This window comes from Bombyx mandarina, chromosome 20 (genome assembly GCF_030267445.1).
Source record: "Bombyx mandarina strain Sakado chromosome 20, ASM3026744v2".
NCBI lineage: Eukaryota > Metazoa > Arthropoda > Insecta > Lepidoptera > Bombycidae > Bombyx > Bombyx mandarina.
In genome coordinates, this window is record NC_143226.1 from 8,902,178 (window position 1) to 8,920,731 (window position 18,554).

Below are 18,554 nucleotides of genomic sequence, written 5' to 3' on the forward strand. Positions count from 1 at the left end.
CACTAAAAACTAGATGATGGAATCATCTCACACAATTATTTAGAGCACTCCCCATGAAAATACGATTCAAAATACAGAGAGAAAACGAAGTCTCTCTGCAGACCCAGAGGTTCCGAACTATCTTTGAGAATGAGATTAAAATGGGATTGGGTTATTAAAAATTAATTCATAAAATTAATTACATACCGCATTGACTTTATGAATAAATTTTTTATTGTCAATTTTTTCAAACGTTTTAGACGACCCCATTTGAATAATTTACAAACCACCGGCTGTTTTTCTATAAAATAAATAAAACTTCAATATATAGGTACTCCTTTTAATTAAATACGTGGTGGGTGACGCATTTACGTTATAGATGTGTACGGGCTCCAGTAACCACTTAACACCACGTGGGCTGTGAGCTCGTTCACCCGTCTAAACAAGCAAAAAAAGTAGAATACGTTCCACATAAAGGAACAATCATACATATGAAATGGTTTTAATACATTTTTTTAAATGAAAGCAATCGTTCATGCTTTCTCAGGCTTAGGACTGACAACTTGATTTATTATTATTAAATGACTAGATGACCCGGCAGACTTCGTAGAACCTCAATCGACAAATAAAAGACCTAAGCTTTTGTATAAAATAAACTTAAAACAAACAAAAGGAATCCGTCCGACGGGGGACACGTCAAAGAAAAAACAAAATTGTTATTTTTGTTTAATTCCGAACATTTTCATATTTATCTAAGTACCTTTTAAACCTCCTCTAGGATTTCACAAATAATTCAAGACCAAAATTAGCCAAATCGGTCCAGCCGTTCTCGAGTTTTAGCGAGACTAACGAACAGCGATTCATTAAAGAAGATAGAAGATACTTTAACGAATTGGCCGTCTTCACTGACATTTTTTTGTTGAAGTCTGAAGTATAGTCGGATTTTTTATTAGACGAAGTAAACTGACGTTTACTGTGTTGTCAGTTTTTGATGAAATAAAAATAGTGTTGTGACAAAGTGAACGATTGAAAAAACTCCTGAATTAATGAAATTGCCTCGATTGCCTAGTGAATAGTTAGTGTGCCGAACTGCCGATATCGGGCACGGGGTTCGAATTTTAGCCGTGCTTTGTACATACCAACGAGTTTTCGACGAAACATTATGTTCCTATGGTATCTACCTGTACTGAATACCGAGTGTTTTAAACATTAAGAAAAACATTGCGAGGAAGCTTGTAAGACTGTCCTATTTCCAATGCATCATATAGTTGAAACTATAGATGTATAAAATATAACAATTATAGGTACATAGGTAATTAAAATAAAAAAAACTGATTGTAGTTACATACTACTAGTAACATATTATTATATTGGATCACTTTAATACAATTTTATTGTAAAATATAAATAATATTCTTTTATAGTTTGAAATTAATGAGTAACTCTTCACACTCATTGTTCATTTATGTGATTGAACGAGAACTGAACGCATCACTATTACTTTAAATATAGCAACATTATTTCACAAAGTGACATTAGCTACTGTCAGCTGGCTTCGTCTAATTAAAAATCCGACTATAGGTATTGTTGAAGTTTTAAATATATTTTTTATCTACTTAAGAAATAATTAGACAGTTTAAACGCACTTGATAACAAAACGCTAGTAAATACGGCCATTGCCAGCTGACTGATAAAACCGGCGCATGCGCAATGTAAAGGCGTGAGGTGATGGTTTTCCTAGAAATAAAATAATGAATAATTTGGAATTTAATTGTTTTTATGATCGAACAATCACCAATAGTCGTCGAAGAAACGTAAATTGATCAAAATTAATTAATCTGAGCGATAAAAATAAAGATATCTAGTAATGGGGGTCAACTTAAGGGTAATTATTTGTTTAATTAATTATAAATAAATAAAAGACGGACAAACAATTCTTACATTCGAACATTAACGAAAAAACAACGAACAAATAACTAAAAATAAAAAACTCTGTAAATTAAAAAAAGAGGCCAAATTCAGTGAGCCCACCACCACTACACACGCACATGCGCCAGACATTAAAATTCACCACTAATATGTTTAGTAAGATCTGTATCTTTTTTTTTTTTTTTTTTTTCCTTTTGGCTTTTACATATTGATGTATTTAGCCACTGACAGTAATAAAACTCGGGAACCAAAGCATGAGAAAATTGTAAGAATTAGGTAAAGGAAATTTGGAAAGAGGATTAGGAAGTAAAGGAAAATATGGAATATATATATATATATATAAATTATTCAACTAAATCATGTATAAATAGAATATATTTTTATTATGGAATATATATAGAAATTATTAAACTAAATCATGTATGAATAGAATATATTTTTATTAAATTTTAATATTATTTTCAATTATAAATTTGGATAATAATTTATAAACATTTTGCTTTTCATCATAAAGTAAACATTGAACAGAGGTAGGAAATGGTATTTTGAGGAAAATTAAACTGCTCAAAAAAGAAGATCTGTCATATAGAGGGCAGGTAAAAAATATATGATTCAAATCCCCCACACCAGTATCACAAGAACAGGCGTCAGAGTCTATAATTTTAAGCTTAGCAAGGTGGACAGGTGTACAATGATGCCCCAGTCTCATCCTAATTATTATACTACAACACAATTTACTTATTTTTATTTTAAAGAACCATGGTTTACGCCTAATATTAGGTACTAGCTCTGAATAATATTTGCCTTTTGTCTTTTGGCTTTCCGACCATAGTTTATTCCAATCCTCATATAGGCTTCTCTTAGGTATATTAGCTAGATCATGGCAAAAATTGGTGTAAGGTACTATATCTCCACAATTCACCGCCTCTTTAGCAAGAAGATCAGCTTTTTCATTTCCTTTAATACCTGAATGACTAGGAATCCAGGCAAATACAACAGATAAATTTAAACCTCGGCATTTTAATAATAAATTTCTTATTTTAATGATAACTGGATATTGTTGATTTGAATTAAATGGGCATTTTTCAATAGCTTGTAAAGCACTTAGAGAATCAGCAAATATTACTGTTTCTTTTAATCTCATCAAGAGTATGTACTCCACCGCTCTTAAGAGGCCAAAGCATTCTCCAGTAAATACTGATGTATCTGGGGGAAGTTTGATTTTCTGAACTATTTCATATTGTTCATGATATACGCCTATCCCAACGCATCCTAAACGTGTCAGTTTAGATGCATCACTATATATATAATTCCAATTTCTCCAGTTGGTGTCTGTATTAAATTTAAATATCGGTTTTGCATATGGGTGATTTTTTGTAATGTTAAGGGTTGTTACTACTTCTGGTATTAGAGCGGGTCTGGTATCTGGATTAGAGCATTGAATACACTGTCGAAAAGAGGAAATACCTTGGTTCTATGTGTTGGTGCATTTATCAAAAGGTACTTTTGGTAACTTAGTACTATGCACGGACTACGTTTATTGGACCAATATTTTGATTTTTTAACCTTTTCATTAAGCAATTGAATTTTATTTATAAGTGGATGTTGCGAAAATTGTAAACAACGAAAGAAAAATTTATCTGCTAGATACTGACGTCTAAGATTTAAGGGAGGATCTGTGCATTCTACTTGCAGAGCATTTATGGGACTTGATTTCATTGCACCAGTAATAATTCTGAGTGCTTTAGATTGAATATTATCTAATTTTTTAAAGCCCGCCTTATAACCGGGTTCTAAAAGAAATGATGCGTAATCTATGACACTTCTTATTATAGCATTATATAATATTTTTAAATTATAGGGATGGGCACCCCACCAGACGCCTGTCAAACACCTGATAATATTTAAAAGTTTCTCACACTTATTTATTATGAACTCACAGTGTGGTAAACCTGTCAACTTCTCATCCAATATGAGTCCTAAAAATTTTACTTGGTTTTTTATAGGTATAGGTAATCCCTCAAAATTAACATCGAAATTAGGAGGAATTCGCATGCGCGAGAACAGAACTACAGAGCTTTTGGAGATAGATATTTCAAATCCATTTTTATCTAGCCAATTTTTAAGTGACTTTAGTGCCATATTTAAATGGGAAGCTGCATCTTTAGCTGCAGTGCTTGCAGAATATATTAATAGGTCATCGGCGTACTGAAGCACTTTGACTGTACTACCAAGAGCTGTTTCCAGATCTGCAGTATAAATGTTATACAAAAGTGGGCTGAGTACAGAACCTTGAGGTAATCCTCTCCAGGTTGTTCTTTGTATTTTGTTAGATTCCACTACATCTATGTTTAATTTAATATTTATTTCAAAAAATAATTTAATTATGAAATTTGTTAATAATTTTGGAACTTTTAATTGGACCATTTTTCTGTGAAGTATAGGTATAATGACTTTATCGTATGCTGATGATATATCTAGAAAAGCTGCTGTAATAACTTTATTATCTGAAAAAGATAGACGAATATCAGTAATAAAGATTGATAAGTTATCTAAAGTGCCCTTTCCTTTTCGAAAACCATACTGATTGGGGGATAATAAATTATTACTCTCAACAAACCACTCTAATCTATTCTTAATTAAATTCTCAGCAATCTTTCCAAAGACTGAAGATAAAATAATAGCCCGATATGATGATGCGTCTGATGAAGGCTTACCAGGTTTCAGTATTGGTAAGATTAACTGAGTTTTCCATTCTATGGGAATATTACCAGAAAGTACAATGGAGTTGATTAGATTTAAATAATATACCAGTGATATATCTGACAAATTGACTAGAAAAGAGTATGGTATGCTATCTTGTCCAGGTGTAGAGTCTTTAAGCCTAGATAGCACAGCTTTTAATTCCAAGAGAGAAAATGGTTCATTTAGGTTTTCATGCATGTTATCATGAATATCAATGCAGCTAGATAAATTCATTTGTTCTGGTACATAAGGAGGTGCGAGATTGTCAAGGAACTGTTCTGATAAAGAAAGGGGAATATATTTATTTGTGGGATTTGCTATAGCTGATCTAAACCGTTTTATATTGTTCCAAACTGTATGACTTTTAGTATTAGGGTCTATGGATAGACAGAAGTTTTTCCATCCATCCAATTTTTTTTTTCTTAACAATTTTTTTGTTTCTTTAGAAATATTAATGAGATTTAAATAATTTTCATTGGTCATTGAGGTACTATACTGTTTTTCTGCATCTTTTCTTTTTTTAATAGCAATACTGCACTCATTATCCCACCACGGTGGTGATGGTATTCCTTTTAGGTTGTTGTGTTTAAAAGGAAACACCTGATCTGCTGCTTCTGTTAATGCTTCTGTCAGAGCTATCGAAGCAACCTGTTCATTACCCCGTTGTATATCTTTCAATAAATTTATTTTTTGTTCAGCTAAATATTTAAAACGTTTCCAATCACCATTATTAGTTCTGTATTTCAATGTTTTTTTTTTTTTTTTTTTTATATAATGGCAATCTGCTGCTACTTTCAGCAATTTCTGCCAGTGTCGTGTTATGGCTACACATGGAACATTGTCGAGCTATTTAAATACACTTTTTATTATGAAAAGTATCCCATTTTGGAAATAATAATGTTGCCTGGGACTAACACAAATTTAATGTTACTATAAACTTACATATTATAATAAAGATTATGTACAGAGAATAATGCACTACATATAATTATAATTTTATAGAGTTAGTAGTTATAAACTTAATAAAAGCATTTATAATACGGGAGTCTGGGAATAGTGAGAGGAGGTGACGGACATTTACCGGCCGTTGAATTTTCAGTTCGCTAATAACTTGGTCCCATATGAGTGAGTTGTTCAAGCGACAATTGAGGAAAATGTGATCTATACTGCCGTCGTCCAAACCACATTCACACAACGAATTGTCACGTATTCTAATTTTATGTAGAAATACCGGAGAACAGCAATGACCTAAACGAACTCTACAGAGCACAGATATAACTGGTTTGGAAATCTTTTTGAATTTAAAAAACCATGGTTTTGTAGGAACGGTGGGTTGGATTGAAGCATATAAGCCTCCCTTCGTCTTACTGGACTCTGTCCAGTAGGCTTGCCATGACTTACTTAAATTAGACTTAGCAAGATGGAGTAAATCATAAGTTTGGACAGAGTGATGTTTTAGGTCGGCTAGGCTGCTGGAGATTGCAGCTTTGGCCAATGAATCAGCAATCTCATTACCTCTGATGCCAGAGTGGCCAGGAATCCATACCAAGATAATGTCGATCTGCTTTTTCGAGCATGAAAACAAACAATTTTTAATTTCAGAGATTATTGAACTGTGGAGTTTATCCCTGAAAGGGTTTTTGACGATAGCGTCCAGGGCACTTCTAGAGTCTGAAAAAATAACTGCCCTTGTAATAGTGCTATGGGAAAAAACAAACTGACAGGCTTCTAAAATACCAATGCATTCCCCAGAAAACACAGATGTTTCCGGAGGGCACCGGAATTGAAGGAAAATGTTGGAATTTTGGTAATAAACTGAGACACCCGTCCCACTATGAGATGAAAGTTTCGAAGCATCAGTAAAAAACCTGTGATAATCTCGCCACCTGGACTCAACTATGGACAAGAATTGTGTATTGGCCTCAACAGTTTCCTTGTCCAAGTCAATGGACGCAATATGATTTGGTATGAAGCTTAAAACTTCAATTGGAGAGTCATACATGGGGAATCTATTACACTGCTGGACATGAGTTCTTTCCTCAATCATACGGATCTTCCTAAAAGAATTCAAAATAAGTGGGGGATCCTTATACTTCCAGTAATCTACGTTCCCATATAATCTATCTAGGTGAATGAGTTTTGGCAGTATCATATGGTTTTTATGGAAGTATGCTTTAATTATAAACCTATCTGCAAGATACTGCCTGCGAAGGATAAGAGGTGGGTCGGCACTCTCCACCTGCAGGGCATTGCTTGGGCTGGACTTCATACAACCCAATATAATGCGGAGAGACTTTGATTGAATGGCATCCAATTTTGCTAATGCTGTTTTGTTGCAAGGGTCTAATAAGAAAGAGCCATAATCCAATAAACTTCTTATTGTAGCATTATAAATGAGTTTTAATGTGATAGGATGGGCACCCCACCAAACACCCGCAAGAGCCCGCAACATATTAATATTTCTCTCACATTTACTAATTGTGTAATTAAAATGTGCGATACCGGATAGTCTAGAGTCCAAGACGACGCCGAGAAATTTCACATTATCTTCGACCTTGATGGGAGATCCTTCAATTTCTAGATGTACATCTGGTATAACTCGTTTACGAGAGAAAACCACAACAGAGCTCTTAGAGGCTGACAATTGGAGTCCATGAGCAGAAAGCCAATGATTCAGAGAATTGAGGGATATTTGCATGGATATGCCAGCGTCAACTATGGATGGGACAGCTGTATATATGCACAGGTCATCTGCATATTGTAAAATATGGCATCCGATGTTGAGTGACCTATGCAAATCAGATGTATAAATGTTGTACAGCAAGGGACTCAACACCGAACCCTGGGGGAGACCCCTCCAGAGCAGCCTGGATGTGTGGACAAGATCACCAGGGATGTGTACGCTAACAGTACGGCCTGCCAGAAAATTACATATGCAACGTTGTATCTTTACCGGAACACTCAGCTCACGTAATTTACTTCTGAGCACGGAAAGAAGAACATTGTCGTATGCAGATGAAATGTCTAGGAAACAGGCCACAACCGACCGGTTTTCACTGAAGGCAATTCGCGTATCAGAAATAAAGGTGCCGATGCTATCTAAGGTACTGAACCCCTTTCGGAATCCAAACTGAGAGTCTGCTATCATTCCCTTACTTTCCACATACCACTCCAACCTATTTTTAATTAAATGTTCAAGGATCTTACCAATTACAGGGGAGAGTGCAATAGGACGGTAGTGATCAGGATTATCAGGAGATTTGCCTGGCTTCAGAATAGGGATGATTAATTGAGATTTCCAAGCGTCAGGGATATAACCAAAATTAAAACATGTATTTATTAAATTTAGAAGGAACTGACGACTATGTTGACCAGACATTTTGTAAAACGAGTAGGGAAAGCCATCTAAGCCAGGAGATGAGTCCTGGACATATTTAAGTACAGAATTTAGCTCATTTATGGAGAAAGGTTCGTCTAAAGGATCAACAGCGAGCATATTAATTGCCAATGAGGGACATTCATCAACAAGAGGAGCATAGGCAGGAGCCAATCTGTTAATGAATTGTAGGGCGATGCTCCGTGAGATATTGGGAGAATTTTGAGGGAAGCATCCGCGTCTAAATTTTTTATAATTTTGCCAGACTAGGGAAGACGGGGATGAAGGTGAAAGAGAGGAACAAAATTTTTTCCAACTCTCATACTTTTTTTCTTGAATGTGCGCTTGGATTTAGCCACTATTCTGTTAAATTCCCGAAGGTTGGAGAGGGTCATATTCTTGATGTAATTAAATTCAGCTTCCTTCCGGGATTTAATAAGGTCTGTGCATTCTCTGTCCCACCAGGGAGGAGAAGATAATTTTCCCAAAGATGAATTTTTCAAGGGAATACTCAGATCTGCAGCAGCTGAAATGGAATCTGAATACAAACTCAAACAAGCATCCAAATTGTCAAAAGAGATTTGGGGAAAGGAAAGGATTCTTTTATCTAGATTCTGTTGGTAAATGTCCCACCTGGCGTCAGTAATGCGATACTGCAATAAGGGAGTTCTATTTTTGCTGGGGAGAGACCTATTGGAAAAGGTAGAACAAATAGGGTAATGATCACTACCGTATGTTAAATTAAGACGTTTCCAGTCTAGGGAATTTACTAGAGTGGATGAACACAGTGTTAGGTCCACACAACTTCTGCTTTGACCCGGTCTAGGGAGTCTAGTGGCTGATCCATCGTTAAGGACGTATAACCCTATTTCATCTATTAGCTCTGCCAAATATGTACCTGAAGCGTCACAATGGTCAGATCCCCACAAGAAGTGATGACAATTAAAATCTCCCATAAGAATAATTGGGTTCAATAAAATACATAAATTTCTTAGGAAAGGAATACATATAGGGACAGAAGGAGGGAAATAAATGGAGATAAAATTAATACCAATGATGTTAACACCAATGGCATTAATCTCGGCTCCATGAGGAGGAAGAGAAAGAGAAGAAGAAGGGAAGACATTGTTGACCAGTATAGCAGCACCACCATACCCGTCATCACGATCATCACGGTAGGTGCTATAACCTGGGATGTGAAATGGGAGATGTGGCAAGAGCCACGTCTCAGAAATTGCAAAGATTGCGGGATTATATAAATTGATTAAATGGAGAAAGTCATGTTTTTTTGGGAGGGCGCTCCTGGCATTCCACTGCAAGAGATTTAGATCCATTATGGTGGGAAAAAATAGTGTCAATTATGTCATTGGCAACGTGGTCAGGTAGGTTAATTTTAGTTAAAAGAGAAGCTAGTAGTTTAATTAGAGAGAAGATTTCACTAGAGGGAATATCTTCAGAAGGAGAAGAATTTTTACTGAGAGCGCAGCCATTAGTAGAGGGAGAAAAAGAGTAGGAATTAGTAATAGCTCTATGGGTTCTTTGATCATAGCCCGGGACGTGAGGGGCATGACTTTTAGGCTTCTGGAGGATCGTTTTTCTGTAGGAGGAAGAGGAAGTCTGAGGATGGAAACGTAAGGACGAGGGGGCTGAAGGAATAATATGAGTTGTGGGAGGGACTGATGCTGAAACATCAGCAAAGGACTTTGACACAGTAGGGAATGTTTTGGATGCTTCTGCATATGAGATGTTGTTCTGGGCCATAGCAACTTTAATATTTTTTTGTCTCTGGTATTCAGGGCATTGCTTGCTATTAGCACAGTGAGGTCCAGAGCAATAAAAGCAAGTTGGGTCCTCTTTAGTGCAGTTCTCACCAAAGTGTTCATCACCACAGCGGAAACAGCGGGGCTTTGAGCGACATTGAGTTTTTGTATGACCGAATTTACAGCATCCAAAGCATTGTACAGTAGGGAAATAATATATATCTACAGGGAGGGAATTGAAGCAGCAAAAGACACGTTTTGGGAGGGTCTGACCATCAAATGTAAGAACCACAGAGGAAGTAGGTTTCCATTCTGGTACCCCATCAGTAATAACTTTGTGATTAATGCGTCTCACCTTCAGTATTCCGCCACAACCAGATGGTGTCTTAATATTTAAAGCTATCTCTTCTTCTGACCAGTCATTAGGCACACCCTTAATAATACCCATCCTAGTGATATTATAAGTCGGGATTAATGAGGAGTATCCATTTTCTAACAATTCTTTGTTGGCCAAAAATGAGTTTGCATCCTCTGGAGATTTAAACTGGACAGCAATCCTATTCCGACCTATTTTTTTGACTCCATCAGGAAGAACATTTTTAATATTAAGTTTGATCATCATCTGTCCAAACTTAATGGGGTGGAGGGTAGTTCCCGATTTCGGGTCAGATTCTATACGAGTAACATGGACCAAAAATGGAGCCACATCCCTCGCAGAATAGCGTTCGCGGCTATACTTATTAGGTGCTAACGGTCGTTGTTGTTTGGAAGTAGACAAAGCAAGATCATTATCATTGTTGGTTTCGAGAGCTCGCTTACGATGATGTGCTTCAATCGACTCGAAACTAGTTAATGGTACAGTAAGGACTGGTGAGTATGTAAAATCACCCTGAGGATGTTGTCCCTCATCGTTCCAGGTTAAACTAGGATCTGGGGGACGGCCAGGGGGTCGATCGTCAACCTCCATGATCGGCCCGCATTGACTATGCGAGATTAAATAAATGAAAACTTACCTTATGGCTTCACACAAAATTTGACAATTACAACAAGAAGAACAAACACAGATAGATATAGGCAGCAAAAAATATAACCAAAAATACAAACAATTAAAAATTAAAAGGAAAAATCGTTCGCATGTGCTAACCATCAAACACCCTCCTCAACCAATCTACGGTACTATACTCGAACGAAGTTATGAACTCTTGAATAAATTGTAAAATTATTGATAAGTGCTGACAGGCTGACACAATCATAGATTCCTCTATTTCAATGTTGATTTTGGCCTATTAGGTATAGGAAGTATAGAGGGTGATGAAACTAATATAGGGAAATGATCACTTCCATATGTTGAAGGAAGAGTTTCCCAGGATAACTTAAGTGCTAGACTGGAAGTGCAAATAGAAAGATCTATTGCACTTATATTTTGTTCAGGTTTTGTTCGTCTTGTTGGGACACCAGTATTCAAAATACAAAGATTATGTTTATCAACTATATCTAAAAGAGTTTCTCCATAATTTTTATTTAGAGAACAGCCCCAAGAGGGATGATGAGAATTTAAGTCCCCCAAAATTATGAATGGTTTTGGAATATTATCTATAATACTATCAATGCTAGACATAATATCTGAAGTAGGATAGGGTATATATATAGAAATGAAGCAAATATTATTAGAAATGATAGCAGTAGTAGAAAAATCATTTGAATGAGATGGGAGAGAGTAAGTAACATATGGGAGGGGATTTTTAATGAGAATTGCAGTTCCTTTGTAACCAGTACATTGATCATCTCTAATACAAGTATAGCCAGAAATCCTAAAAAAAGAATTTGGCTTAAGCCATGTTTCTGAAAGAGCTATAATATATGGATCATATTTATTTATAAGATATATTAAATCACTTTTTTTACTATTTACACTTCTACAGTTCCACTGTAGTATTTTGTGTACCTTGTCCATAGTTATTTTGATTATTATTATTAATTTGATTTAGTAAATTCAATAGAATAGCAGCGTTGTTCGGTAAGGATGGTGAATTTTTATCTGAGAATAGGTAAGATAATAACTTAATAATTAAATCTGAAATTGACAGAGTTTCGTCCTCTTTCGAGGTGAATGCACAACCATTTGCGGATTGAATGTGGGGATCTTTTATGATAGCATCGTGTGCTTCTTTATCATATGTTTTTGTTAATGGCTTTTGAGGTATGTTGCGTGGTTTAAGAAAAAATGTTTTCTTATAAGAATTTTGAGTATGATGAGTAGGAGATCTTTGTATGTCTATATTGTTATTGAAAGTATGAGACTGTGTAGGGATGGGATCTGAAATTAATATATCTGCATATGATCTTGAACTGGTCGGGTGCAGTTTAGATGCTTCTGCGTATGAAATGCATTTTTGGGCCATTGATAACTTTATTTGTTTTTGTCTTAAAAACTCTGGACAAGATTTACTTGTGGCCATATGACTCCCCTTGCATAAACAACATGATATATGCTCTTCTTCTACATTACAAGACTCTCCGCTATGATTATGGCCACACCTGTAGCACTGTGGTTTGGACCTACACTGTACTTTGGTATGTCCAAAGCGACAGCAATTGTAGCACTGAATAGTCGGGAATGTATATAAGTCTACAGTTAGAGCGTTGTAACAAACAAATATTCTTTTTGGTAATACCTGTCCATCGAATGTAATAACTACAGACTGTGATGGCTTCCAGACAGTCTTGCCCTCTATTGTACTTTTATAATTTAATCTTCTAGCTTTAATAACCTCCCCACATCCTACTGGTACACTTATATTTTCTTTAATCTCATCTGGTGACCACTCAATGGGAACCCCACGAACTAGTCCTATTCTCGTTAAATGAAAAGATGGAATAAACGCTTTATAATTATTTTTTCCTAATAAATCATTTTTTATAAATGCATTAGCATCTAAATAATTAGAGAAAGACAGTGTGATCCGGTTTCTTCCTATTTTTTTAACACTTCCGTTGATAATATTGAAAAAATTATATTTTTTTAGAAATTTCCCAAAAGAGACTGGATGAAGAGTGGTGCCATCATTGAGAGCGGTTTGATTTTTCTGAACATGGATAAGATAAGGTGAAATATCCGAAGACTCATAAAATAATCTGCTTACTTGAGGCGGGCGAGGAGGAATTGAAACATTATTAATATCAGCACTTTTTTCTGATATTTGTTCAGGAATCTTATTATGAGCGATTAAAGACTTAATACCGTTGCAGAGACAGTCTGAGTTCTTATCTCCATTTGCATCATCTAAATTGTTATGACTTTTCTTCTTTCTTTTTTTATTACAGTGCTTACAGATTTTCGATTGTTTTATTACTCGTCGTTTGCGACTATTACTGGATATTACTGAACCATCTGTGTCCATATCACTTTCAGTAGGCTTAGTGCGAGTTTCAAAAATCGAATCGAATGACTCGCATCGAGTGTACGCTCTTCACGGTGAAACGTGCGGAGCTCTGAGTGCGAGTTACTCGATTTGCAGGACGTTTATTCATCTTTAGAAGCAATAATTTTTTCTTTTATATTGGTAGCATGCAAGTTTTTTTTAAGGCGTTTAATTGAAATGCCAAGCTTTCTAACGATATTTATAATTAGTCGGGTAATGGGTAATGTATGTTATCGAGCAACACTTCCGGCCTCACATAATTAATTATTTACGAACTTAGGAAATATATAGAACTATTCATATTTCTTTATACTTATAATATTTTATTGGCGCCTTCCGCTTGACAGCTTCCGATGTTTAATATTACCTACTAAGTTTGTATTTAAATAGGTCAAGATGATTGTATAAATACCGGCGGTTAGCATATCTCTGTTGCATTCGTATTCTACCCACCGTAACGTGTACTAAAGAGAATATAATATTTCGTGTGGATGTAAATTGTCTCAATTGTCGCCGCCACCCTGAGGATCCGTTTATACTTCAGAAGTGGGATTATGCCAGGCCCATACATTGACGGATTTGAGACCGCTGAGAAACACAGGCGATACAAAATGCGACGTGTCACCCAAACCGATACGGAGGTTATTCCAACGTTCCGGCCGGATGAAAAATCTAGCAACGTCAAGGGATGGCTGCACAAGATCGACCAGTTGGAACACGTGTATGGATGGGACAACAAAGACAGATGTCTTCGTGGGTCGGCTAGAGAATGTGCGATACACCGCAACTATACTACACATCTGCGACTGGCTACCACATGAAGAAGAGAAGGTGCTGTTGCTCCAGTTGCAAGAGGGACCGACTTTCAACCGAAGAAAAGTTACGCCTGCCGAAGAGAAGGTCGCGCTGCGAGGTGTGGCATCGCCCGGGACACTACGTCGGCCAGCTGATGGTATGCGGCCAGCTCTTCACACCCAAAAGTGAGTAATGTCTTATTTACAAGATACAGCATATGCATAGATTTGCACAAAAAGATAGTGTTAATTAATGGCTCTAGTCTCATTGCATACATAGACACGGACAGCAAATTAAATATTCTGTGTGGCATATGCTAAGTTGAAAAATTAAAGAATAAGTCTTCCGTGGTTACAATGAAAGGTTTTGGAGGCGCATACCCGTCGACCTCTTTAGGAACGTCCCCCGTGAATGTTCATATAGACAACATTATTGTGGCTTTGTGGAAATAACGAATTACGACATCGCTGATATAGATTTAATAATCGAAGAATCATGATAAATCAACCTAATATCAATATCACAAAATTCTGTTAAATTCGTGGGTAGTAGTGATACTTTTAATAGTACTCTTAGTGAGATAACATTACATGACAGACTTGTCGAATGTATTTAGGACACAGCTGTATAATACCACAGTAAAGTGCTGCTTTGGTACAAGTTTATCTCAATATTAACACTAATGAAACATTTCTTGTGAATTCTATATATTATGAGCTGGGCTGTATGTCCTATTTTGGGTGGACTTGTAAGGTCGAAAGATTGCTTTTTAAAAAAATAATTAATATCTGAGACAAAATCATTGAATGGAAATATAATTGATTAATAAGCACGCGTGGAAATTATAACACAAAATCAAACTACTTCAGGATAGAGGCTGCATAAGTTATAAATAAAATCTGTGTGATGTACAACAAACAAAAGGTGTGTGATGTACAACAAACAAAAGGTGTGTGATGTACAACAAACAAAAGGTGTGTGATGTACAACAAACAAAAGGTGTGTGATGTACAACAAACAAAAGGTGTGTGATGTACAACAAACAAAAGGTGTGTGATGTACAACAAACAAAAGGTGTGTGATGTACAACAAACAAAAGGTGTGTGATGTACAACAAACAAAAGGTGTGTGATGTACAACAAACAAAAGGTGTGTGATGTACAACAAACAAAAGGTGTGTGATGTACAACAAACAAAAGGTGTGTGATGTACAACAAACAAAAGGTGTGTGATGTACAACAAACAAAAGGTGTGTGATGTACAACAAACAAAAGGTGTGTGATGTACAACAAACAAAAGGTGTGTGATGTACAACAAACAAAAGGTGTGTGATGTACAACAAACAAAAGGTGTGTGATGTACAACAAACAAAAGGTGTGTGATGTACAACAAACAAAAGGTGTGAATTAGATAATACAAGATATAATTACTGCTTAAACATGTAAATTTCAGATGCCAAACACCAGCGACAAAGCAGGCGCCAATAGCAGCGCTGATCGCCGTGGGACACGGCATACACAGGATGGCCGAATGTTATCGAGCAACACTTCCGGCCTCACATAATTAATTATTTACGAACTTAGGAAATATATAGAACTATTCATATTTCTTTATACTTATAATATTTTATTGGCGCCTTCCGCTTGACAGCTTCCGATGTTTAATATTACCTACTAAGTTTGTATTTAAATAGGTCAAGATGATTGTATAAATACCGGCGGTTAGCATATCTCTGTTGCATTCGTATTCTACCCACCGTAACGTGTACTAAAGAGAATATAATATTTCGTGTGGATGTAAATTGTCTCAATTGTCGCCGCCACCCTGAGGATCCGTTTATATGTACCTGTGTTTAGTGCGAGGTTTTTTAATTACTCAGTCGATGTTATTGTTATGTTTAATTTGTGTGAGGTTGTATTAGTGCCACCTAGTGGTAAACTTATGAATCCCATTTTGTGGGAGAGAGAAGGTTTGTTTATGTTGCTGTCTCATGTATCGAATAGCTTTACCGAAGTGAGCCTCTCGATTATTGTATGTGCGAGTGCGAGTTACAAATTAATGGATTTTGAGAGTATTTCTTCACTTTCAAGCAAGTTACGTAGTCACTAAAAATTTTGCCGTGAAACCAATACAATTTCAAGATTTTTTCTTTCGTTTTTAATAATAATATTGTTTTTTAAGGTTTTATCTATTCTAATGGTTTATACACATATATTTTTTCGGTTAGAAAATTTTATAGACGTCTAGCTAGTTGTAAATACATATTAATTCTTTGCTTTTTCATTTAATTCTTATTAAATCATTGCTTTTTTTTAAAGAGTTGTTTGATGAGAGAGAGAGCGAGATAGAGTTGTTTTTTTTTTATTGCTTAGATGGATGGACGAGCTCACAGCCCACCTGATGTTAAGTGGTTACTGGAGCCCATAGACATCTACAACGTAAATGCGCCACCCACCTCGACATATAAGTTCTAAGGTCTCAGTATAGTTACAACGGCTACCCCACCCTTCGAACCGAAACGCATTATTGCTTCACGGCGGAAATAGGCGGGGTGGTGGTACCTACCCGTGTGGACTCCCAAGAGGTCCTACCACCAGTGAAAGAGTATTCTTTATTGTACACAAAATGAATAAATATTGTGAAACATTTTTTCTTGGTCTTATCGCTAAGAGTGATCTCTTCCAGACAACCATTAGATGGGCAAGAATAATTTCGAAATGAATTGCACACTGTGTATCTATCTATTATAGAAATATATACACACACGCACATACACACGCGCACACACACACACACACGCGCGCAATATACATATTTACAGGTACATACGTACAGATTTATATTTATAAATTATATAGAAATTTGAACAATGTAATAATAATTTTGCTTCTTTACACATTTATAAATAAGGATGGATGCTCGTAATAATTTTAGTATATTTGGGCCACCTAATGAAGATCATCAACACTATTACCGTAAATACAATCATTTTATAAACGTTCAACGGGTAAAAGATTAAACCTATGTAAAACATAATTTCTTTAATTAAAAAAAGCTGAAATAATTACCTATTCCAAGATTAATTATGTTAAGTATATCTAAATATGTAATTACAATTAAATAAAATACTTCTATTAAAGTTACTAAAAAAATATGTTTATGCTGGGCAGTTTTCGTGTATTTTAAAGGTTACGCCATTACGGCAAAGTTTGTTTACGAAATTGCACCCTTAGAATGGAAACTTCAATATTGTAATAAATATTGAAGTTTACCAGAAACTAAGAATTTTGGGTTGAGCCACTTTAATTCTAAAGGTACAAAATAGTATTGAACACGTGACATTACCCGAATAATTTTGAAAGTAGTCGGTTCCCATTAAAATGCTGTTAAAATGCTTTGTATTTCATTTAGACGGTCTAATGCCAAAACATCACGTGCTACCAATATACGAGAAATAATATTATTGCTGCTCTCGGTGAATAAACGCCCTGCGAAGCGAGTAGCATATCTCAACTCACACTCACAATTCTTCATTTTTCACCGTATAGAACGTAAACTCGATTTGATTTTGATTTATTCATTTACAATTGAACAATTAGGAAAAAAAGATGAAAAGACATTTTGGAGGGACCGCGAGGAGCTAAATTGTGTGAATTGTTTTATTTTGTCTATTTAATGTTTCTTAGTTAATGCGTATTTAATATTTCTTCGTGTATAAGTGTAATTTTGAGACCGTCCTGGCCTAAAGGTTAAGGCGTCCGGTGTATTCGTATCTTGCAATGCACCGGTGTTCTAATCCCGCCGGCGGGTTTCAATTTTTCTAATGAAATACGTACTTATCAAATGTTTACGATTGAATTTCACTGTAAAGGAATATCATCATGTAATAAAAATCAAACCCGCAAAATTATTTTTTGTAATTACTGGTGGTAGGACGTCTTGTGAGTCCGCACGGGTAGGTATCACCACCCTGCCTATTTTTGCCGTGAAGCAGTAATGCGTTTCGGTTTGAAGGGTGGGACAACCGTTGTAACTATACTGAGACCTTAGAACTAATATCTCAAGGTGGGAGGCGGCATTTGCGTTGTAGATGTCTATGGGCTCCGGTAACCACTTAAGATTAGGTGGGCCGGGAGCTCGTCCACCCATCTGTGCAATAACAAAGTAACGTGGGTTTATTAACTGCTTAGTATCTGTGAAAGTGCGAAAATTTAAAAAAATTAAACAAAACCGCTGGACGTAGCTTCTCGAAGTCTTCGAAAAGGTCCACTGAAAAAAATCTCAGTATATAATCAGCATTTTGCAGAGATTATATTTTATCCCATATTATCTGATCTCATTTCATTTCATTCCATGCCAATTGATTAATGCTTAAAATTAATCAAATCCATTTCACTCCATATTATCATTTTTCATAAAAAAAGATTAGGCTCTATGGCATGATATTTTTGCCTCTCTAGTTGGAAAAATAAAACTACTAAAGAAATACTCGATCGAAACGTTAAAATCCACTAATTTGTAACACGCACTCGCACAAATGTCATTCGT

At 35.8% G+C, this 18,554-nt stretch overlaps 1 protein-coding gene and 1 long non-coding RNA gene across 2 annotated transcripts in view; one reads left to right on the top strand and one right to left on the bottom strand.

The window, feature by feature from the left end:
- Nucleotides 1-18,554, bottom strand: part of LOC149500736 (uncharacterized) — a 187,131-nt gene that overhangs the window by 27,191 nt on the left and 141,386 nt on the right. The window lies entirely within an intron of this gene.
- On the top strand, nucleotides 3,344-13,125 carry LOC149500737 (uncharacterized). Its single transcript, XR_016324847.1, has 2 exons — nucleotides 3,344-4,205; nucleotides 12,816-13,125. It is a non-coding gene; the product is annotated as an uncharacterized LOC149500737 (long non-coding RNA).